Genomic DNA, 24,801 nt, shown 5'->3' with positions numbered 1-24,801 from the left:
CTAAGAGCCTCCACGCCGCAACTAAAAGATCCTCTGTGCCACGACTATGATCCCATGCAGCCTAAATAAATAAAATATTTTTTTAAAAACTGTATTTATATACTTCATAGTTACCAAGAGAGGAGATCTTAAATATTCTCATCACAAAAAGAAACAATAATTACGTGAGCTGTTAGGGGCATTAGCTAATGCTATGGTGTTTATCTTATTGCAATACAGAGATCAAATCAACATGCTGTATACTTTAAACTTATACAGTGTTATGTGTCAATTGTATCTCACTTGAAGGAGGGGGAGGAGAAGAAGCCGCCTCTAAGGCATTTTACTGGTGCCGTAGGGGGTAAAGAAACACACGACATAACTTCCTGCGTTCAAGCAACTAAATTATTATTATTACTATGATTTATCGAGTAATTACTACATCTCAAGCATAAATGCAAAGCACATTTCACGCACTCTCTCACTTAAAAACATCCATGGTCGTGTGAAGGAGGTAGGACCTCTCCAGCTGAAGCCCGCGGAGAGCTCGCGACCTGGCATGAATCACAGAGTAGAGGTCAGGACCCAGCCAACCGCAAAGCCCTTCATTTTAGCCTTTCTGCTTCACTGCACTCTTCAGAAATGGCTTCGTGAAGGAGCTGGCAACCCCCCAGGCTGCCAAACGCCAGAAATGCTGTTCAGATGCTTTCCTGGGCGAAACAGACGTCTCATATGGGAGGCCCCATGAAACTCCACTGGGGCCGCCAGGAAGCTCATCGGTGAGATGCTCCTGAGCTGAACTGTAGACCTCAGTGTTAGATCCTTGTCTGCTCCTCCAGATCTTGAGCTTGACTTTGACCTTAATGTCCAGATTTTTGACGCCTCTCAGTGCCCACGTGGTGCAGCAGCAATGGGACTCACTGGAAAGGTGAGTGTTCAGAGTTGAACGGACCTAGTTTGATGAACATGGGTGCTGCCGTGGGAAAGTGTACTTGTGTGAAGTTAATGGACCCCCCCTGGATCCCAGTTAAGTCTCTGTGGAGGATCGCTGTGAAAAGATATGCAATGGGCTCAGTGCAGAGAGCAGGGGCTCAATAAATAATGCTTCTCTGCCCTCCTCGTTTCTCCAGGAAGCTCACACCAATCACACCTATGGACACAGGACACGGCCCTCTACTGGGGCAGCTGTATCAGTTACACCAGGACAGCAACTGCTTCACCGTCAGTCATTTCCTGCAGCCTTTGGTCCCTCTGAGAAGCAGCTGACCCCCTGCTTGCAAAAGCACTGCGTGAGCCCAACTCTCATCTCAGTTAGCTGAACCAGGAGTGAGCACAGATCCCAAATGGGGTCAATCAGATTATGTTTTTCCTGAAACTTGGGATCGAGACAGTGCTGGGAGCTAGAACTAGATGGTCTCATCCATCTGTAGGGCTCAGGCTGCCATCTGGGGGCAGCTCTGGTGGTCCCTGTACAAGGATGGCTGAGCAGAGGGAGGCAGATGCACTGTGGAGGTGTGAGACCATGGGATGGGGGGCGGCCTGGTGTCTTCGGCTGCCCATCTGCTGACAGGCCTGGCTCCGCTCTCTGCCCCTGGGTCATGTGCGAGCCCCCTGGGTCTTTGCGATCTGTCCTCCTTTTATTTATTTATTTATTTATATTTTATTTATTTTTGGCTGCGTTGGGTCTTCATTGCTGCATGCGGGCCTTCTCTAGTTGCGGCGAGCAGGGACTACCCTTCGTTGCGGTGCGCAGGCTTCTCATTGTGGTGGTTTCTCTTGTTGCGGAGCACAGGCTCCAGGTGCACGGGCTTCAGTGGTTGTGGCACAGCGGGCTCAGCAGTTGTGGCTCACAGGCTCCAGAGCGTAGGCTCAGTAGTTGTGGCGCATGGGCCCAGTTGCACTGCGGCATGTGGGACCCTTCTGGACCAGGCCTTGAACCCGTGTCCCCTGCATTGGTAGGCAGATTCCCAACCATTGTGCCACCAGGGAAGCCTGATCTGTCCTCCTTGACTTAACCCGTGTGTATTAGACAGGTTTCTGTTCTTTGCAACTGAATGGTGCCGATGAGACGTGCTATCTCCCCCACCCTCTACTTATGATCTGGGGGAGGGTGGATGTTTTATCACACAGCCAGAAGAGGCAAACTTCAGGGAAGATTCACTCTGGGAGAGTTATAAGCCAGGGTCACTCGAGTGATGGAGAAATGCCAGTGACATGTGTGCTTGGAGATAGGACATGTGGTCCTGGGATGGGGGGAGTCTGCAGAGAAGGGGGAACGGGAGCCAGTGCTGGTGTCACCTCAGTTTTCTAGAGAGCCATTGCTGAGCACATCAAGAAATTCTGAGAAGTTAGAACAGTCTCTCCAACCCCTAAACTCAAGGTCTGAAAATTCCCAATGTTAACACGCATGCATAATTAAGATCCTGCTCTAAGACGCTGTGCTTTCTAACCCCTCGAGGGCACGCAGGGCAGTTAGAATCACAGGGCACAGCAGTCAACAAACACTCTCGAAGGGGTGGCTCTGGGCACAGCCCCATGGCTGAAAAGCATGTTTCTCTGAGATTGGTTCAGGATCCACGTACACCAGCAGCACCCGGAGGGCTCCTTAGAAAATGCAGATTCCCGGGTGCAGCCCAGACCATGGAACCAGACTTACAGAGACGGGACTGAGGAATTTGTGTTTGTACCAGCAGAACCAGCCTAGGGAGCCATCTCCCTCTTGAACTGCCAGGTCTTCAAGAGCAGAGAAGTTATCCCCCTAATTTCTCATTGTATTCCCAGGAGTGAGTGTCTTGCTGACACAGAGCTAGATACTGTTGAATGAATGAATGAGTGTAACAGATCTGGCGACCGCCCCTGGTGGGGAAGGGCCCCGTGATGCCCCAGGGACAAACTAGCTGACCTGAACCAGAAGCCAAGGGCAGCAGGACAGTGTGTGGTCGCTAGGGGAGGGAGGGAGGGATGAACAAAGAAGGAGGGAAGGAGAGGGAGAGAAGGAGGAGGGAGGGGAGGAAGAGAAAGGGGAGGAGGAAGAGGAAGAGTAGGAGGGAAGGATTCAAAGCACAGGACTTTCACTGTCAAGGACACAGGCCGCTTCTTCCTTCCCGATACCTCTCAGATCGCCCTTTAGGAAACATCTTTCGCCATCACGCAGCCTGATCTTTTCATATAACTGGCTTTATCTGGATGATATTGTTTGGTTGCGGTGGCGACGAGAGATGGATTCACAGGATGAGTCACCCTGGGTCCTCTACCTGCTGCTCACAGCTCTATTCAGCGTATTCCAACAGGTCCCACAGCAGAAGCCCTAGGATTCCCCACGACAGGATGGAGAGGTCCCCTAGCACCTCCTCATTAAAGTTAGGCCACAGCAGCCACCCAGCTGTCACAAGGCCCCACAAAGAGGTCACAGACAAGCAGGCTGCTGTCTGCATCCTGGCGGGCTGTCAGAACCCAAAGATGAAGGGCAGGAGGCTGGTCCTCACGCAACGAAGATGTGGAAGGAGCCTGTGATCATTACTGCTGCTGGTGGCATGTGGAAAGGTCCCCTAAAGGCCACGGTCAAACACCTGCCACCGTGTCAAGAGGGTGCCTGGGCGCTGGTACATATCTTGGGACTCTAATGAGGCCAAGCTTGACAGGGATGGTGCAGAGGAGGGGCTGGAAGCAGCCTGGGAGACCAGCCCCGAGGAGACGGCTTCCCTGCTAAGCCAAGAACCCAGTCCTGCAAACAGCAGGGCTCCGAGGCTGCCCCACTCTGCTGGGAGCAGGGCAAGGTTCAAGCAGGTGACTGACGTATGTATCACTGGTCGATGTGGAGACTAAATAATTAAAAGGCGTATCCTCACCCATGGCTGGGCCAGCGAGTGTTGCTCAGTGGATGACTGTTCTGAATTCTGGATTGATGATGGACAGCTGTCCTCACTGCTCGGGAGAAGCAGGTCTCCAACAGAAAGCCTCCACCTGGCCCTATCTGGGACCCACTGCCCTGGTGGCATGGTTAGCCAGACCCGTCCTTACAGGCAGAACCAAGAGCCCACCGGGGCCCCACTTCCCCTCCAAGGTTTCATCCTCACCTGCCCATCAAACCACAGTGGATGGCACTTCGGGGTCATGAGCTCCTGGAGCGTGAGCGTACAGCCTTGATCTTCAAACTCCACTGCAATTACCACCATCAGCACAAACATTTCAGTTCGAAATCATTCAAAAAGGATAATCATATTAAGGGATCTGCCAAAGTCTAATAGCTCCATTACGGAGGAGAAGAACGGAAATTAAAAATAATCGCTTTTATTGTTGCTGTTCCAGAGAATATATGCAACATACACGATGGTTCCAGCTGAGAGAGAGAGGAGAAAGGGAGGGAGAGAGAGGGGAGGACAGGACGGCAGGCCCAGGAGTTTCCACCCAGATATGCAGAGCTTTGTCAATACACTGCTTCCTCTCCTCGTTGGTGACAAAGGGCCCACCTGTGTTCTAGATGTGTCCACCCTCAAAACCCTTCACTGGCTCCCTACGCTCTCCTGAGTTAAGTAAAGTTCTTCCTTAGCATGCCTGCCCATGGCTTGACCACACTGGGCAATTCATTGTTCGGGAAACGTGTCCCAACTTATGCCTGGACGTCCTTCTCCAGAAATGTCCTCCACAAGACCACCTCCGTCTGCCCGAATCCTACCCATCCCTCAAAACATATTTATCTTTTTTGTTGCAAAAAACAAAGATATATGTCTTACAGAAAATATACCTTGACAACAATAAGAAAACAACAAACTCATCTGTGCTCTCTGGCCGTAAGCTCTCAACTCTGTCATCCAGCCCCTATCGTTCCAGTTCACCTCCTCAAGTTCACTGGATCCACCCCACTGGGACCTGCAGTCCACTGGCACTGCCACCTTGACAGTGGAACCCCTCCTCTTGTGTTTTTCCCACCCCCCCAAGCTCAAAGCCATGGTTGCTTATTGTAAGAGTGCCCTGGCTTCCTCACTCCCACTTTGCTTTGTTGGCAGAACCCTGATGCTGATAAGTACAACTCTCCACAAGCTGATTTGGCTTTAAATTCAGGGCTGTGTGTGTCCAGTGGGTCCTCAGCGGTGTCCTACAGTCCTGCTCCAGGGCCCGAGCCACTCCAGCCTGACTCTCCTAGGAGACTCTGCCCCAGCTTCTCCTTCCTCTGCAAACCTCCCACACAACCTCCTCCCTCTCAAGCAGCCACGTTCCTTCCCACTTCCCTAAGAAAGCAGCAAACAAAAGCGAATGTCCCCACCTCCCTCGTCCACCCACTTAGCAGCCCCCGTCACCCGCCTGCCTCCCTTTTGCTGGAATTGAACTGTCCATGCTCTTAGCTGAGGCCAACCTCTGCACCCATCCTCTCTTGCTGCTCAAGGATCTCACTTCAGCCATCCCCCCTCCCCTAAATACACCTGTATGAAATATCTATTCTTATTTTCTGTATTCTTGATGCTTTGGCACTTGGGGCCTTGTTGACTGGGGAGAGATTGCCCCTCCCAGGACTCGCCAATTCTTAGAGACAGCAAAAAACCAGCTGGAGAGGATGCCTCTCCTATGCAAACTAACCAGCCCAGAGCCCACACTCCCAGTCACCTCCTCTACCTGGTCTTTACACTCCAGGAAGCAATAGTCCTCTACCCTGATCATCCCAGGGCCAGGAACCAGATAACTGGAGACAGTCCCCTACACCCCAAAATGTTCCAACTAGCTGATCCGAAGCCAGATCAGCTGCTTACGTTGCCTCGCCCATTTCTTCAGGAAGAAACCACAGTAAAGACTTGGGCTCTTGCCTTCTCCTCACTTCTTCTCCTCCTAACTGCCCCAGATGCTTCCCCAGATGGCCCTGTGTGGCACGGCAGGCCTCCTTCTCTTGGAAACTGTGGGTAACAAACTATCTTTTTAATGGTAATAATCTGTTGTCCTCGCCATATCTGAACTTAAAAACCCTGAGTACATGTTAGAACAACACTGTACAGTATCATCTTCCATCCTGGGCGGGCTCATTCCTAGCAGCTCACAGTCTACAATTCCCCTCTTGACCCACTTCCCTTACAGCTGCCTCTCCTCATTTTTTGCTCCCCCTTACAGCAAAGCCCCTTTAAAGAGCTGTGTAGGGGCTTCCCTGGTGGCACAGTGGTTAAGAATCCGCCTGCCGATGCAGGGGACACAGGTTTGAGCCCTGGTTCGGGAAGATCCCACAGGCCGCGGAGCAACTAAGCCCACGTGCCACAACTACTGAACCTGCGCTCTAGAGCTCACAAGCCACAACTACTGAGTCCGCGCACTGCAACTACTGAGCCCGTGCGCCACAACTACTGAGCCCACGTGCCACAACTACTGAAGCCCATGCACCTAGAGCCCATGCTCCGCAACAAGAGAAGCCACAGCAATGAGAAGCCTGTGCACCGCAGCGAAGAGGAGCCCCTGCTCTCGGCAACTAGAGAAAGCCTGCACACAGCAACGAAGACCCAGTGCAGCCAAAAATCAATCAATAAATAAATTAAATTAAAGAGCTGTGTACATCTAATGTCTCCAATTTTCTCTGCAGTTCTCTTCTAAGCCACTCAACCAGGCTCTCACCCTCACCACTCCACGGCAAGTGCATTTGTCAAGGTCAGAGACAACTCATCCTAAATCCATTGGCCAATTCTCAGTCCTCGTCATGTCTGCCCTCCTAGCTGCATCTGATACAGCAGATCATTCCCCTTCCCTGGAAGCAGGCTCTCCATGCCCGGCTGTCTTCCTGGACGCCCCTTTCAATCTTCCTTCTTGACTCTTCCTTTGCTTTCTGATGTTCAGGGTAGAAGGACTCCAGGGCAGAGACCTTGGATCTCTTTTCTGCTCCACCTGCATTCATTCCTTGGTGATCATGTTTGCTTTCTTGGCTTTCAATAGCATTTATATTCCAGTAGCTTCCAAATTTACACTCCAGTCTGAATGTTTCCTCTGAACTGCAGACTGGTACATCCAGTTGCCTACTCAATGGCTCATTATGTCTAAGGGATCCCTCAGACACAGTTGGAAAGGAATCGTTAACCTTCCTTCCACTCAAACCCGTCCCACCTATCTTTTCTATCTTAGGTAATGTCAACTCCATTCTTCCAAATGTTGGGGTAAAAACCTTGGTGTCGGCTTTGGCGCCAACTGGTCAGAAATTCTTATGGCTCTACCTTCAAAATACATCTGGGATCTGAGGACCTCTCACCATCTTCACTGCCACCATGTAATCTGAACCATCATCATCATATTGCCTGGATTACCACCAGGGCTCCCAACTGGCTTTCACCCTGCTCTCTTGCAGCCAACTCTCAATGATCTATTGAAACATAAGTCAGATCAGACTATGCGTCTACTGGAAACCCTCCAATGATTCCCCATTTCCTTCAGAGTAAAAGTCAGGGCCTCACAACAGCCTCCAAGGCTCCATCTGGATAGTCTGTGTTTCTGAGTTTCTTCTTGCCCTCTCTGCTCCAGCTACATTCCTAGGTATACACTCAAAAATAACTGAAAAGGGGTATTTCAACAACAACTTGTACATGCATGTTCACAGTAGCATCTTTCACAGTAGCCAAAAGGCTGAGCCCAAATGTCCATCAATGGATGCATGGATAAACAAAATGTATATGGTCCACCTGTACAATGGATTACAGTTCTGAGACATGCTGTAACATGGATGAACCTTGAAAACATCATGTTAAGTAACAGAAGAAAGAAGGTCATATATTATATGATTCCCTTTACATGAAACGTCTAGAACAGGGAAATCCATGGAGATAGAAAGCAGATTGGTGGTTGCCAGGGGCAGGGGGGTGGGTATAGTAGGGAGTGACTGTTTAATGGGTACAGGGTTCCCATTTGGATGAAAATATTCTGGAAGTAAATAGTGGTGATGGTTGCAAAATATTATGAATGTACTAAATGCCACTGAGTTATACATGTAAAATGGTAAATTATATATGTATTTTACCACAATAAAAAAATGTGGAACTGGTGATAATAATCCTCAGGCTTCCTTTGATTGTCACATTACATTATAAATGCGAACCCAAATTTTCCAGTTGCCGTTAAACAGAGGGCAGGAGACTGCAGGGGTGGTTCTATCTCCATCCTTACCTTCTATTCATGGAGACAGATTTTCTAGCACTCTGGAGATACCATTCCAAGATGCTTCCAGTTTTAGCCCAAACACCATATTTTCACAATCTGGGATAAATGGCCCAAGCACCAAGGTGCTCACTCTAGGATGGGTGGGGACACCCGGCCCCAGGGCTCAGGGAAAGCACATTAATCTAAACGTCCTGCTGGGTGGTCGCCCAACCATCTGTGACTCAGTCTCCTCATCAGTAAACTGGGCATGAGACTCTGCCCTGGAGACCTAATAGGACTGTGGTTAGAATCTGATGAGGTGCTGAAAACACATGGTCTCCGTGCAGGACAATGTACTCAACACGTGTGAAGTGCTATCAAGAACTTTAAAGAAAAGCAGAGGGACGAAGGACTGAGGGGGAGGGGAACTGAGGGGGAGGGGAACAGAGTGGGAGGGGGACAGAGGGGAGAAGCTGGTGAGGGAGTATCCTGGCAAATGGTGTCACTCCAGGAAATATTTTGGGTCTAGAACAAGACAGGCAGCGAAGGAAGCCTGAGTTCTAGAAGGAAAGAGAAATAAGGAAGTCTAGTACACAACATGGTATAAAGGTGTGAAGTCTGAGGTCGGTATCAGGGGTGGGTGTATGAAAACACCCCAGGGAAGAGAGTGGGGCAGTCACAGTGGCCCAAGAGAAATGCCTGTCCAACTTGCAGTGACGGGTGAAGGACACTTAGCCCCGCAGATGGCCCAGCCGTGCAGAGGTCACCTCCTCTCAGCCCTGAGGTCAGGGTCAGTCTGTGCCTCTGCCTGTGAAGTCCAGGAGAAAATGTGTGAGATCCCACCTCCTTGCTGCTCCTGGCACTTGTTCAACTCAATGCCTTATCCGCACTGCACAGAAGGGCTCTGAGTAGGGGTCAAGTGTGGCTGCTCATTTGTGCACTTGTTCATCTGGTCAACAAGCATTACCAGGCAATGGAGGATGCCTTTGTTAGACTATGTACCAAGCACTTGAGGAGATAAAAACACACTAAGAGATCGTCCTAGTGGGGAAGTAAAGCAAGCACTATTTCTTGGTGTTCCTCAGTAAAAACGGTTTCTGGTTGAAGCTATGGAGTTATAGCTATGTATCTATGTCTGTATCTATATGCATCCGCAAGGCTGTTGGAGTGGAAAGAGCAGACTCCAGGGGTGCAGAAGAAAGAAGGAGCTAGAAACGGAGACTGGATCTGTGGCGTGTGGACACGGTGATGAGCTGTCTTTAGGACAAAGCCCCCACCGGGAAGGGTCTTATCTCTTCCCCTTTTCAGCGACGGCTCTTACCGGGGCACCGGGGTGTGTGCGTGTCACAGCGTGACTGGCTGTCTAGGTCACCACGGTGGCTACAGGGGCTGGAGTGTCTGCCTGCCCCTTGCTTTGCCCTGCCCACCTCTTACCTCCTGCCGCTCTTGGAGCTCCCAACTGCCCCCCACCACTGCCAGCCCAGTGGCCACATCTCCAAAGGCATGTCTGGCTGATGGTTCAGGGGTCCGGAGCTTACCCTGTTTTCTCTCTCCTCTTTTCTTTGGGCCAAGCTGCCTTCCTTTGTCCTCAGACTCAACCCCTGCCGTTTCCCCTGGTCCCAGCTCTGCCTCAGCTAATATCCAGGCCTGTCAGCTGAGAAGCTTCTAACACCAAGGCCCCATTTGTAGGAAAAACATAGACAACTCATTGCCATCCCTGGAGCTGTCTTTGCATGAATTTCTGCAAATCCCGTTCTCAGAGCCCAGCCAGCACTGGGTATTTTGGGGGTCCCATCACGTTTTTCAGCAATAAGTAGCTTGGTTAATCAAAAATGCACTGATTTCAGTGCATTTTATTATAACATCACACACCATGAGTTCTTTTACACCATTTCCTAATAAACACAAGTTCCTGATGTGGATGTCACCTTCCTCAGTCACCCTCCGGCACAGACACTGGTTTGCTAAAGTGACCAAAAGACAGGGCGGGGACGGGAGAGGAGAACTCAGCAGGCACCGCATCACCCAGGCCAACAGTGCCCTGTTGCAGATGCATCTGGCGCTGCAGGAGTATAATTCATAATTACACCTAATCCTCAAAGCAGCTCTACTTGGTAGTTATTAGCCCCACTTTCCAGCCAAGGAAATTGAGGCTAGAGGTTAAGTGAACTGTCCAAGGGCAGACACATGCAAATAAGTTTGGAGCTAGGAGCAACCTGGTGGTGTCTGATCCCACACCGTCCTAGGTATCCCGCTGCCTCCCAGACGAGATCACTGAACACAGGCAGCAGCTAAGAGCTCTCGCACTGGGTAAAATAAGTGGCCCTGCTTTGAAGATTCCTGGGAACTTGCAGCTGCTGAACAGTAAAAATACAATTTGGGGGAAGGAGTTGGCTGGCTCTCATAAAATTCTCAACTGGCACAGTACAGTAATTTAATACTCAGAGTTCCATTTGCCTCTGCTATACATATAAATACCAAAAGGGTAAGTACCACTGCCTTTCTAAAAAATCAAATGCTGGATCCAGCACACAAATATCCCACCAGAAAATAGGGCCCAAAGGCCAGTGCTTCGCCTGTTAAATAGAGGTAACACGTTCCCTTTTGTTGCTGAAAAGATAATTCACGCTGAAACAACTTCCTCCAGATTGGGAAGTGAACTGTCTGGGTATTAAGAGCCTTTCCTTGTGAAGGATAAAGGCAGTGCTCATCTCTCTGCAGTGCGATTTTTCACAGATGCAGAAAGTGTCAGTGGGGATTGAAGTTGCCAGTCCCAAACGCCTTTCCTTGGCTCACTGATTTGCCTGGGCTGGATTTATTAAAACAAAGACCCTAACAAAACTCTGCAGCAAGATGTTTCCTATAAATAATTTTCTCAGCATAACACTTTTGCTCTTTGCTAATCATAGTTTCTTTAGGCTTTGAGAAACTGATTTGCAAAGTATCCTTTGAAGGCTATTTTTGTAAAAGCATCAAGTTTCAGAAGAAGTGGTAACACATTAAGTCACTATCAGCCATCGATATATATGGTATATATATATATATATATATGACATATGCTATCTAGTGAGATGAAACATAGATTCAGTGAATGTTTGGGGAAGAGAAAAAGAAGAAAGGTCCAGAGCAAGGTTCTGGCTGTTTCTGTCCAGACAGAGAGCTAAGAACATTTTTCACAGACGAACATTTATAACCCATTTGAAGATGGAAGCACTAGCTTTGAATCTCAGTGAAGCAAAATGCTACCCCTACCCCAGCAAAAATTCAATTTTCCTCATTAGCAGACCCGGACTCCAAAAAATTGAACTCGTTATTATTATATTTTGAATTTCACCAGTAAAATATTTGTGGAAGTTGGTTTTCACTCTTGTTCAAAAGTACCTACATAATAGCTTTGATTTAGTGTGCCTTGGATCTTAAAGCTTAAAAATATTGACTATTTGTCCCTTTACAGAAAAATTTTGCTGAATTCTGTTCTAGAACAGGAGCCCTGGAGGGAAATCCATATGCCACGTGGAGCAACTTGGTACCTACCTGGCGAGTGGCGGAAAGGAATTTGGAGAAGGATAGATAAGGGCCTCAGGGGAGAGAAAGACTTGGAAGATGGATGAGCCTCTTTCTCATCTGTTAAAGGGGGATAACAGTCCTGCTGCAGCTTCCAGAGCTGATGTAAGAACAAATTTGATAAATGCTTTGGGCCGTACACTTGAAAATGGCATCAGGCTCTCGACACACGTGTTGTTCTATAAAAGAAAGTGAAGAGCAGCAGAATGTGCCCCCCCAAGATACGCCTCTTGGCACAGGATTATCTTGAGCTGGTTATTTTTAAGAAACAGCAGATTTAGGAGAAGCTCTGAAAAATCTAAAAGTAACTCTTTTGAAAGAGAAGTTTACATTCAGAAAGGAAATCTCCATTTGTAAGGGTGTCTCCCTCTCTGCACCAGGAAGAGAAGGATGACCCTAAATCTCTATAAACTCTCCCCAATGGAGAAGACACCAGCTTAGATCTACGTAACAAACCTTACCTTTGTTTACTGTGCTTTCCTTGCTCACCTTCCATCAACAGGCCTCCCTGCTCCCCAACACCTCCTTTTGTCTTTAGCTGGAGATGGTATTTCAGGTGGTGGCTTTGGCCATTTCTGGGAATTACTCAGTGTTCTTGGGTATCTCCATGAATACCCAAGGCATACAGGTTATTAAACAGATGTTTGTTTTTCTCCTATTAATCTGTCTTTTTATTATGGGGCGGGGGGGGCGGTTCTCAGCTGAGAACCTAGAAGGGTAGAGGGAAAATTATTTTTCCTCCTGTATGAAAAGAAGAGTGTTGAGATTTGTGCATGCTGGAGAATTTTCCTGAGAAGATTTTAGAACATCCTATATAAATGCAGGCTCTATGGGATAACATAAAATTAAAAGTAAGTAAATGAGATGTACCAAATATGGACTCATCTCAGGCAAAGCAAGATGATTGGTCAAAGGAAACCCGGAAGAAATGCCCCGTATAAGTGATTCAAACTACCACAAGGACGCGACTCTCTCTCTGAGTCCACCCGTGTGTCTATCCACATGTACTCTTTTTCCTCCTAATAAACACTTTACATGTTTCACTATGTTCTGTCTCTATGTGGAAATTCATTTCTATACAGCTGATGGGCCAGGGCCTTGTCACGGCCACTGGTCCCTGGTGGTCTAGTGGCTAGGATTCAGTTCTCTCACTGCTGCGCCCTGACTTCTGTCTCTGGCTGGGAACCCAAATCCTGCTTCAAGCCGCTGCAGGCTGAGGCCACCTGAGATCAGTAGCTTTGAGATGGGACTGGGATGCTTTAAGACTAGGATGAAAAGAAGCAGAAAGATGTGAATTTTAGGTTGTGACGATAAAACCAACCCTTGAAGCTAACTTCTGAAACAGTCTCAAAGCCAGGATTTCATGAGCATGAGCCAGACATGGGAGAAAGTGTTTTCTAAACTGGGAACATCCCTGAAAATATCAAGGATGGCGGTCAGGCAAAGCCAGAGGATGGAAGGTGTAACAGGGCTGTGGGTCTCGATGCTCACTCACCTTACGCTCACCTGGGGAGCTTTGAAAAATTACCTGTGCTCGGGCTCCCTTCCAGACACTCTGATTCAACTGTTCTACATCCATGTTTGAGTCAAAAGTGCAACGAGGGTTGAGAACCATGACAGATGGGATGTTTCCAATCCCAAAAGGAGGCTAGTTTTTCCTAGGTTGGGGTTGAAGGTTGAAGTGGGAGTGGAGAAAAGAATAGTCCTGAGAGAAGACCTCGTCTAGTCTTACTGCTTAGGCTGGAAGTCAGGGTGGGGAGAGAAAGCCTGCAAATAGACTAGGAAGGCAGCCGAGATGATGCTTTGCTTGCTGCCTAGAACTCTGGGGGGAGGGAGAAAGTGTTGCAGGGTGCCCAGAGTGGGGCAGATATGATGGAGAGATATTTAGGCAGAAAGAAGACCTACAATAGCATTCCCAGTGCTCACAGCCAGCTCCTGGTGTGGCACGGAATCCTGATGTTCCTGCATTCCCCAGGGAAGGGGTGGCAAAATAGTTATCAGGCTGAATCACAAGGAGTCAGGAGACTGGAGGGCACAAAATAGGTAGATATTGTGCCCAGAGTTCAAGACCAACACCAAGGACATCAGCAGTGAATACAGAGGGGGAAAGCTCTAAAGATGGGGATGTGTGAGATGAATCAGCAGGGGCCAGGAAGGTTCCAGAGGGCAGCCTGCAGCCCAGCACCTCTCCCCATGGCCAGCTCCCCTTGCTCCTAAGTGCTATTTAAGAGGGGAGGCAAGAGAAGGAAACCCTTTGAGGAGGAAGAGTGGCCCTTACAAAGAATATAACCCGTTTAATCCTGATTTTGCTGAGCAACTGACTTCAAAGAGATGGGGATTTAAATTGGAAGAAACTGAGTTACCTTGAAGTGACATGATTAGTTTTCGTTTCCATCATCAGTGAAACGGGAGTTAGAGACCAAGCTGAATTCAAATATGAAAAAAATAAGTCAATATTTTTTACATCTGACTTGCAACTGCAATGTAAAACCTGCTACAGAGTACTTAGAAGAAGTATTTAGAGTACTTAGAAAAATAAATGGACTCTAAGACACCAAGAGAAAACAAAGAGGGAAAAAGAACGAAGGAGTCACATAAGAGAAACAAATTTTCTGGAAAATAATTTGGCAATATGTCACATGAGTCTCAGAAATGGACATGTGTTGGACCTAGAAATTTCATTCCTAGGAATATATCCTAGAGAATAATAATGACGTTTGCCTCTGAGAATATCAGATTATGTGATTTGCACAACTCTCTAGGTGAGAACAATGGAAGAAACTAGGCAAAAAATTTAAATCTTAATAAAACCATTAAAGACGAACAAATGGAAATGATTGAGTTGAGATCTTGCTGAGAATGGAACAAAGAGAGAGAAGCCCAGCAGTGGGTTTGTTTCTGCTCAGAGGTCAGAGGTATGTACTAGTCCAGAAAGGAAGCTGAGAGGCTGAGTCCCCTTTTGAGGTTGCATTTTTGGCCTGAAGATTAGGAATGCGAACATCAGCAGTGAATACAGAGGAGCAACCTCAAAAGACTAGGGAGTTAAAAGTTGGACTTCAGGGTTCCCCAGGGATTAACAACCTGAGAAGCTACCCTCCATTTTTGTCTAGGACTCTGAAAGGCTGTCCTTAGAGCAGCTGTCTACTGGAAATCAACCTGCCCTCCCACAGGCTGCCAGGCTGCTTCATGTCACCTGGGTGGTCCAGAGAACCTCAAATCTTAAAATTCAATTAAGGGCACCAGGGCTGCTAGCACTCCCGTGTTTATAGACGTAAGCAAAAATTTTCACTATAGGCAGATCATACCTCCCTAGGTTTCAAATTAATCAGTAAATAAGTTTTCAAATGTAATCTCTAACAGAAAACCAAAGATGATTAGAAGCATCAGGAATCAAGATGTCAAAAGTTTGACCTGTGGAAGTACGAGACAAGGGAAAGGTTGCCACAGGACCTACAGATATTGGTATTATCAGACATTAATTGCAAAATATCTATGTTTACTGTGTTTACTATGTTTGAGGAGATAAAAAAAACTTAAAAATTTCAACAGAGAACTAGAAACTACAAAAAGTGACACATCAGGTTTGAAAAAAAGAGAAAAATCTAGAAATGAAAAGTTGAGTAAAATTAAGACCTCACTGGGTAGTTTAATAGCAGATTAGACACGGCTGAAGAGAACATTATTGAAGTAGATGATAAATCAAAAGAAAATTTCCAGAAAGAAACACAGAGATAAAAAGATGGAAAATACATGAAAGAGGATAAGTGAAACAGAGAATGCAATGATGAGGTCTGACATAGGCTTCAGAAATCCCAGAAGAGAAGAAATAGGGCGAGGCAATATTTGAAGGGGTAATGACTGAGAATGTCCCAGAACCGAAGAAAGATATCAACCCATAGATTCAAGAAGCCCAGCAAATATTAAGCAGAATAAAAAACAAACAAAAAAAAGAAATCCACACCTAGACACGTCATAGTGAAATTTAAAAAGTTAAAAAAACAGGGACAAAATCTTATAAGCAGTCAGAAGGGAAAAGAAAAAGAAATAAAGATTTTTAAAAAAATGTTTTTGTATAAAATTTTAAATCAAAACATTACTTATCATGAAGAAAGACTGGAAACCTTCTGAATTTCCATCAATAGGGATATAGTTAAATATATTTTGGCATATTCCCATGATGAAATGTATGCAGCTATTAAAACATCATTTTAAAAAATACTGAATTTAATGCTAATAAAAAAGTCAAAATACAGTTTCTCAGGAGATGGGCCAAGATGGCAGAGTAGAAGGACCCTGAGCTCACTTCCTCTCATGGGTGCACCAAAATCACAACTATATGCACAACAGCCATTGATGAAAAAGACCAGAACCTACCAGAAAATATCTTCTACTGCTAAAGACATAAAGAAGGAACCATAACGAGACAGTTTATCAACAGCATAAAATGACCTGTGTTCAAAAAAAAAAAGCCAAAATACTATGGTATTAATGTATGATCTCTTTATTTAAATATATATGGTATATATATATTGGAAGGGAGTATGCTAAAAATGTTACCAATCATTATTTCCAGTTTTGAGGTTGTGGGTTATTTTTATTTTCTTCTTTGAAATTTTTTTCATGTTTATACCATGAACCTGTTGGCTTTTAAAGTCAGAAACAAAATTTGCTTTTGCTTAGTTTCATTTAAAAATACAACACTAACCATCTTTGTTGTTCTCAGTTCCAAATTGGGGCAGGACCCATTTGAGCTACGCTTACTTTGCACATGTCACATTCGAATTATTCTATTTTTAAGTAAGTTGGGGTTAATGCACTGAAGGACAGTCGGGAGATGGTTAATGTTCAAACATGGTATTACTTGAGTGAGGTTGGTATATAGCTGCTCTTTTCTGGATGCTTCTATGGACAGCCTGCCAAGCTTTCCCTCTAAAACTTTTCTTTTGTTCTCCTAACAGGAGAACATGTAACAGGATGGGATTCTTTTCCCCAAAATATTCTTGCAGCAGTTTGGCATGTCCCCATCCCCTCCTGGGCCTGGCATATACCGAGCTGGGATAACAAGAAGGGCTTTTCTAACACAACTCAAGGAGAAAAAAGAAACACTCCTTTAGTATAAGAAGACATATTAAATCTTATAAAAAGATTTATATTATGATCTTATCTCATGGTCTTATAGATGCTTGACCTAGAAGCTCATGAAGGAAAACTTCCTTCTATCACCTCTTCAACCCACACGGGTCTAAAAAGCCTCTGGAATTCCATTCAGGAATCAAATTGACAAAGCAGCAGGTGTCCAGGACTGATAACCTTGGCCAAGCAGACTTGGGGTGTGGGAAACGTACTGGACTAATAGCCAGAGCACGTGAAGCATGGACTGTACTGTCCTGCCATCCCAGAGATAATGACACGAGGAAGTGGTTTTTCATAAAGGCCAAGTAGTCACCAGGGTCCAGAGGCTGGCAAGGGGTTTCACTGGATCTGGAACCCCCAGAAGCTCAGAAGAAAGCTGTTTCTCACACACCCTCACTCGCTTCCTGGCTCAGTGAAATCAACTGCAGTCCGTTATTTCCTTCCAAGGCTGATGAGTTGATAATTACATGGAGATGTAACACATGGAATTAAGCAATACTCTACAGGAACGGGACTTTGGCTGCTTTTTTTTTCCTTAATGAAATCATTCTTTTTTTAAAGGTCTCTGCTCTGAGGAAGAAGACAGGACGGCCAGCACAATGAAACCAGCTGGTTCTGCCTCAAGACACCGTCCCTGAAATGCTTTCTCCCAGCCACCTCCAAGGGTACGGGCCATAGCCTCTCAAAGGTCACTCCCATGCTCACTTTCAAGGCATCCCCAACACCTGCCTGATGGATCCCAAACTCCCGGGCAACAGTCAAGGCTGGCAGAGACTCGGCCCCTTCCTAGCTTCCCAAATGTCTTATCTACAATCCCTTCTGTGAATCCTCACCCACATGCCAAGAGCACTTGTGCTTCCTCCTCTGTGTTTATGCCATCCTCTGTTCCTTTCTGCTCAAGCCCTTCTATTTTATGGGGTTAGCTGCACCCTCCATGAGTCTTCTGGCCAGTTCAGCACAGCGGCTCTCCACCTCTAGAGTACCTGCTGTCTGCAACAGTCCTTTGGCAAGTGTACTGTTCTGTTTTTCACTTTTCCGTGTCTCCCCACCCCTACCTTCAGGTCGCAGGACTGGGGAAATGGCCATATAGCTCTTTTCCTAATCAGACATTGTGCCCACAGGCTACAGTGATGGGAGTGCTTGGGTACCATGAATCAGCAGCAGCGCATGAGTCAGCCTTTAATGGATAGGATGACTGCATTGCATCCCTGCCATCCACACATCAGATTGGGTCCAAAAGAGCAGAATAATTCTGTCACTGTGGGCTTTGAGAGGAGGCCAGGAGGGGATGAGATACTAAGAACAGCTTTGACTCACAGGGAGCAGCTGGGTAGGAGGAGGGAGCTTGGCAACCCGGGATGGAACCCGGAAGATCAGCATGAGGCTGGCCTTTTGTACAGGGCTGGGGTGTGCCTGGCAGCCTGGCCAGGTCCAGAGTTTCAAAGACAAGCCTCCAAACGTTTTCCAGTGAGAGGCCAGAAAATCCAAATTCAGGGTCAGAGTCAAGTCCGGACCCACAGGGAGAAGTTGCAGGGCAAAAATCAGAGCAGGGGGCTTCCCTGGTGGTGCGGTGGTTGAGAGTCCACCTGCCGATGCAGGGGACACGGGTTCGTGCCCCGGTCCGGGAAGATCCCACATGCCGTGGAGCGGCTGGGCCCGTGAGCCATGGGCGCTGAGCCTGCGCATCTGGAGCCTGTGCTCCACAACGGGAGAGGCCACAACAGTGAAAGGCCCGCGTACCGCAAAAATAAATAAATAAATAAATAAATAAATCAGAGCAGGAAGTATATCCCCCGAGGATCGACTGGGCAGCTACGATTTCAACTGGTTTTTATGATCCTGGGGGTAACTCTCCTCACCTGTCAACTGTGAGTAGGCTCTGCTGCCCAGCTTGAGCGGCAGTGATTTTTGAGCCACTAAATTTGCTGCTTTGCCACCAACACCATAACAGCTCAGGTTTATTGAGTGTTTGGCAAGTCTTAGGCACTGTTCTAAGCATTTACCTAATCATTATGTTCTAAACATTATTTTACCTAAGCCTCCCAACAACCTATGCGGTAGAGGATATTAATATCCCCAATTTAAAGATGAAGCAACTGAGGCACAAAGGAAGTAGATCATTTTCCCAGTAGCAAACTACTAGTAAGTGGTGCAGCCAAGACCGGAACTCAGGCTCTCAGGCGAGGCCCTTGGAGCTTTCTCCCTACCTGACCTTCTCCACCTGTCTGCCTCACCTTTGGGTGAGTCCTGACCTTTGCCTGGAGGAGAACCACACTACTGGCAGTGGTCCACAGAGCAGCGATGGGGCTGGTCCTCCCCTGGGGCATGTGCTCCTTCAGGCAGATTCTTCCTGCATGCCCTCCCCACCAATTCTAGCATCCCTGATCTTCCAGCCTCTTGTCTCTAGGGGACGTACACCTTCCCAGCTCCTCTAGCCTGCATCCTTCCTGCTTCAGACAGACCCCTGCCTCCTGTTCTTTCTCTGAGACACAAGCCCTGCTGAGACTCACAGCCTGTGCTCTGAGTCCTGTGCGGTCAAGGGCACAGGGGCGACGGAGGTGTTTAGGGGAGTCCAGTACACTGTGTTACTACAGCCTCATTTCTAATGACAGCTGCATCAGGGGGTCCCCAAGACTACTCCCAGGTTTGAGCACTCACTAGGAAGATTCATAGGACACAACACATGGTTATACCGTGGCTATGACTTATTACAGCAAAAAGATTCAAAGAAAAATCAGCCAAGAAAAGGAGCATGGAACAAAGTCTGGGAGAAACCAGGCACAAGCTTTCAAGATCCTCTCCCAGTGGAGTTACACAGCACAGCAACGAGCTGTGACAACACGTGTGAAATGGTGTCTACCAGGAAGGCTCAGTGGAGACTCAGTACCTGGGGGTTTACTGGGAGGGTGATCATGGAGGTACCCTCTGCCTAGCATGTACCAAAATTCCAGTCTCCCAGACGGAAAGCAGGCACTTAGCATAAACCATATTGTTTGTTCAAGTAGTTCAGATACAGTGAGTTACTCTTATCAGATATCAAAGATGCCGGCCAAGGGCCAACCTTGTAAGCAGGCCTTTTTAAGAATAAATGATTAGGTCTCCTATGCTAACTCTTTTCTGCACACAATCCAACATAGAAAATATAACACCCCAACAGAACCTTCTTTTCTTTCCCATTTGTGCCAGACTCCACGCTTCCAAAGTTCGCCTATTTTATTATTTAATTTTTATTGTATATTGGAGTATAGTTGATTTACAACGCTGTGTTAGTTTCAGGTGTACAGCAAAGTGATTCAGTTATTCATATTCATATATCCACTGTTTTTCAGATTCTTTTCCCATATAGGTTATTATAGAATATTGAGTAGAGTTCCCTCTGCGATATGGTTGTTGATTACCTATTTTATATATAGTAGTATGTATATGTTAATCCCAAACTCCTAAGTTTGCCTATTTTATTAGAGCCTCATGATAATTTGGTACAGGAGGTGGGCGAGAATTAGTCCCCTCACAGATGAGCAGGTCAAAGGCTTAGAAAATGCCTGCTTCTAGGTCACTGAGAAAATGATTGGAAAAGCTGGATCCCAAGGCCAGCCAGTCTCCTCCCTCCTGACACAAGAAAGGAAGGAAGGCATGGAGGCTGGCATGGGTCAAACCTATATAACCGTGGGCACTAAGGCATAAGAAAAGGTTGTGTCTTTGTTGTCATTTGGCAGTGGAGTGAGACAGGAATGTGCCTCTATTGCTCAAGAAAAGTAAAAGACGAACAGAACTCTCAGTCTCCATGAACTCTGAACCCTCCCATGAGGCTCTCAACTAAACCAATTCACAGAATTTTAGGACTAGAAGTATCCTTAAGAAATCATTGTGTACAATTCATTTCTTTATTTGAAAAATAGGGAAAACAATTAGCTTCAGCCCTTGCTGCATATGGCTAATAACCTATTGTTTAGAAAAGACGAGAGAATGGGTAAGGAAAGCCATTATGTGAGATGGCTTTTATCCCACTTTATTATCTGAAAATTGCCTTCATTATCAATGAAAACAGTGATGGTCCCTCCTCTGTCTGTTTGGATTTCTCTCTTGCTGCAGGCTGACACCGGGAACCAAGCTCTAAGTTTGGGACAGAATTTAAGAAAATGATAAAGGTAAAAATAAAACACTTAGCTCTTCTATTGTTTAAAGGCAGGCAAATTTACCCAAATGTGGACAGGTGGACCCATGAAAGGGTTTTTGAGAAGAGGCTAATGCCCTGTGTATGTTCTGTCTAGTGGTGCCATAACTGAGTCTTCCTGGGTCTGAGTTTTCTCACCTAGGCAGTCAAGAGACCAAGAAGAGCTACCATTGATGGACTGTTTATCTACAGCGGGTCCGAGGCCATGAGCTTCACCATATATTTGTGACGCCATTTGATTTTCACAACAATGGTTTTAGATGAGTAGTACCTGTTTTTGAGGGTTAGGCACACTGAAGTTCAGAGAAGTTGGGTGCCTTGCTCTAATAAAGCAAAGAAAATGCCTAGCCTCATTTCCCAGACTCTCAACACAGTGATTACGTAGGCTGTCTGCATTCAGAACATCTGCTCTAAACAAAGTCCCAAGGAAACCTGTCTCCTCTTGAGCTCTGGGCATGAATAAAAAGTGTCCCCTGAAAATTCATAATGACCTGCCCCTAAGGGGTTTAAGATTTTAATTTACATTCCCTGCATAGTCAGGAAACAAGAAGCCTAGAAATTTACATGAGACATAGTCGTCCCCGGCTGATGACAACTAGTAGCGACAGGCAAAAGCAAATGCAAAACCCCACTGGAGACACCCACATTCAACCCAGAGCCAGGCAATACTGAGTTCCAACCCAGAAGCTCCACTGAAGGTGAGCTCATCATCTAAAATTACTCTCACAATGAGTGAGAGTCAGCAAATACAACAGGATTAGAACCCCCAAGAACCTGAGATAATAGAAGTATCTTGGGGCTCAGGGCAGACCATCCCAGAATATGCCACAATGGCACATTGAATATTTTGATTATTCTGAATTAAAGTTACACAAGAAATGGCCAATGCAAGAGGAACACTCTTGACACTCTGCTTTCTGTCTCCTTGAAAACAGGAAATAAATCTCTCAAGCAAAAGGTACATTCCTTGCATCTGGGGGTAGAAGGCCACCCTTATCGCCAGAGAGAAGAAATTCAGGCTGAGAAGTCTACAAACAAACCTTGTTACTTCTTTAATTTGCTACCCTAAACCCAAACTGTTTAGATTCTTCACTAGTTGGGCACCCAAAACCTAAGTCTCTTTGTCTTATCAATTCCTCTCAAATTTATTGTTTCTTTGTCTAAAATAAAAGCTGCCTGCTTTGGTCACTGCTACGAGACCCATTCCTATGAGACCTCCATGCTCACGAATTAAAAATGTGTTTCTTTTTCTCCTGTTAATCTGTCTTGTGTCAATTTTATTATTAGTCCAGCTAAAGAAGGCAAGAGGGGTAGAGGGGGAAACATCCAACGCCCTTGCCCCAACAACTACCAGATAGAGACCATAAAATAAAAGTGTTCAGGATGATTAAAAATATAAAAATAAGGATCCAAAACATAAGAAAACCCTATGAAGAATACCCAAGCAGAATAAGCAAACGAAACTTCTAGAAATGAAAAATATAGTCTTTGACATTTAAAACACAACAGACAAATAGTAAACTTGTAACGAGTAAATTTGTAATAGTAAAGTCAAAGAGTAAATTATACTTAGCTGAGGAGGGAAATGGAGTGAACAAAGGGAGAGATCGATGAAATTACCCTTAGTGCATATAAAGAGATGGAAAATATGCAAAAGAGATTAAGAGATAATGAAAGTTGGCTCCTGACATGCCAACATTAGCCAGCAAGCTACTGGTGCCTGGGCAATTCCTCCCTGTGGCCAACAGCAGTGGAAATTACTAAATGGTCTACATTCGAATAAAGCTTTATAATTTATAAATAAAACTTTAGAGGTTAATTCCTATAATTCATTTGATCTTTTAAAAATCCATGCAATAAAGCTACAGGTACTAAATTACTCACCTTACAGATGAAAAGATGGAAGCTAAGAAAGATGTGAGGGACTTACAGAAAATCATACAGCTCATCAATGGTGAAGTTGAAAACCAAAGGGGATCTTCAGAATCCAAAAGCCTTTCTTCTCTACTACATCCCTTCTTGATGTATATTTCTTTTTTTTTTTTTTTTTTTTTTTGCAGTATGCGGGCCTCTCACTGCTGTGGCCTCTCCCGTTACGGAGCATAGGCTCCAGACGCGCAGGCTCAGCGGCCATGGCTCATGGACCCAGCCGCTCTGCAGCATGTGGGATCTTCCCGGACCGGGGCACGAACCCACGTCCCCTGCATCGGCAGGCAGACTCTCAACCACTGAGCCACCAGGGAAGCCCCTGAATATTTCTTAATCAAAGGGTGCTGCTGTCTTAGTCTGTTTGGGTTGCTGTAACAAAATACCACCAGCCGGGCAGCTTATAAACAACAGAAATTTATTTCTCACAGTTCTAAAGGCTGGAAGTCTGAGATCAGGATACCAGTATGGTTGGGTGAGGACCCTCTTCTGGGTTGCAAACTTCTCAGTGTCTTCACATAGGGAAGGAACAAGAGAGGTCTCAGGCCTTTTTAAAGACATTAATCTCATTCATGAGGGTCCTGCCTTCATTACTTAATCACCTCCCAAAGGCCTCACCTGCTAATACCATCACATCAGGCATTGGGCATTAGGATTACAACATATGAATTTGGGGGTAAGGGGGACACACATTCAGGCCATAGCAGATGCCAACTGGGATGATAACGGAGGAAACTTTGCCAAGTTACCTGAGTCTCCACAGTGTGAAGTCAACCACAGAACCTCAGAACAGAGCAACTTTCCTTCCTTGTCTTTGAGAGCACCCTCTAACTGCTTAGACAGAACTAGCCTGGACTGGTTTGCAAAAAAGGTGAATTGCTGGCTGCAGCCAGTTCTCAGAATGAACTCCTACCACCCTGGGCTTCATCATTTTGGGTGGGAGGGAGACAGTGCCTCATTCATTTCCTCCCTATTTTAGGGGAAAATAAACTGGATGGGAACTCTGTTAGGGTCAATTTCACAGGCAGGGCACAAGATAAGAAACATATTCTCAACCGTGGGTTGAAACCATAAGTCAACCATGGGTTACTGCAACTCTTTCACCAAAGGACAAGGAGAAATGAAATTCTTTGGGTGTGTGGGCTCTCAAGCGTTTCCCCCCTAGAGACACGGAAACAAACTGTTCAGCTGCAGACACCCTCACACACCAAACAGGCTTGATTTCTATATTCTGATATCCCAAATTTATACGTTATTGGCATTCAACACATCTGCCAGGTGGGATCTCAAATCTGATGAGGCTGTGGATTCATTACCCTTGGCAGAAGGAGTCTGGGTAAATCTGCTTGCAAAATATCTGCTGTGTATTTTAATTCTCAAAAGGGCAAGGCAAGTAGAATGCAGATCTACAGATCCTGCTTCAGCTACATCCTTGTCAACCTCAATAACCTTCTCAAGATGATCATTAACTTTTTTTTTTTTTTTTTTTTTTTGCTGTACGCGGGCCTCTCACTGCTGTGGCCTCTCCCGTTGCGGAGCACAGGCTCCGGACACACAGGCTCCGCGGCCATGGCTCGCGGGCCCAGCCGCTCCGCGGCATGTGGGATCTTCCGGGATCAGGGCACGAACCCGTGTCCCCTGCATCGGCAGGCGGACTCTCAACCACTGCGCCACCAGGGAAGCCCTGATCATTAACTTTTATTAAAGAAACGCGGCTTCTCCCAGAGTTACAGGGCAATCAACAGCAAAGGGAAGTATGTCCTCTAGACTCTAAGCAAGCTGCGTTCCTTACCACTTTTAGGCACTTATTGCTTTCCACCTTATATGGCCATTATCCACCTACATGATTGAGTTCTCCTGCTCTAAAAATGTGCCCATGTTCTAGTTCCCTTGTGAATCATCAACAGCACTTAACACAATATCTTTCATTG

General features: G+C 46.2%; 1 protein-coding gene across 1 annotated transcript in view; it reads right to left on the bottom strand.

Moving 5' to 3' along the window:
• GALNT17 (polypeptide N-acetylgalactosaminyltransferase 17) overlaps positions 1-24,801 on the bottom strand; it is a gene marked incomplete at both ends in the record, with an annotated part of 478,260 nt that overhangs the window by 97,758 nt on the left and 355,701 nt on the right. The gene's annotated exons all lie outside the window — the stretch shown is intronic.

Source organism: Mesoplodon mirus (genome assembly GCF_964341445.2).
Source record: "Mesoplodon mirus genome assembly, chromosome: 15".
Taxonomy (NCBI): Eukaryota; Metazoa; Chordata; class Mammalia; order Artiodactyla; family Ziphiidae; genus Mesoplodon; species Mesoplodon mirus.
This window is presented reverse-complemented; position numbering and strand designations above follow the sequence as displayed.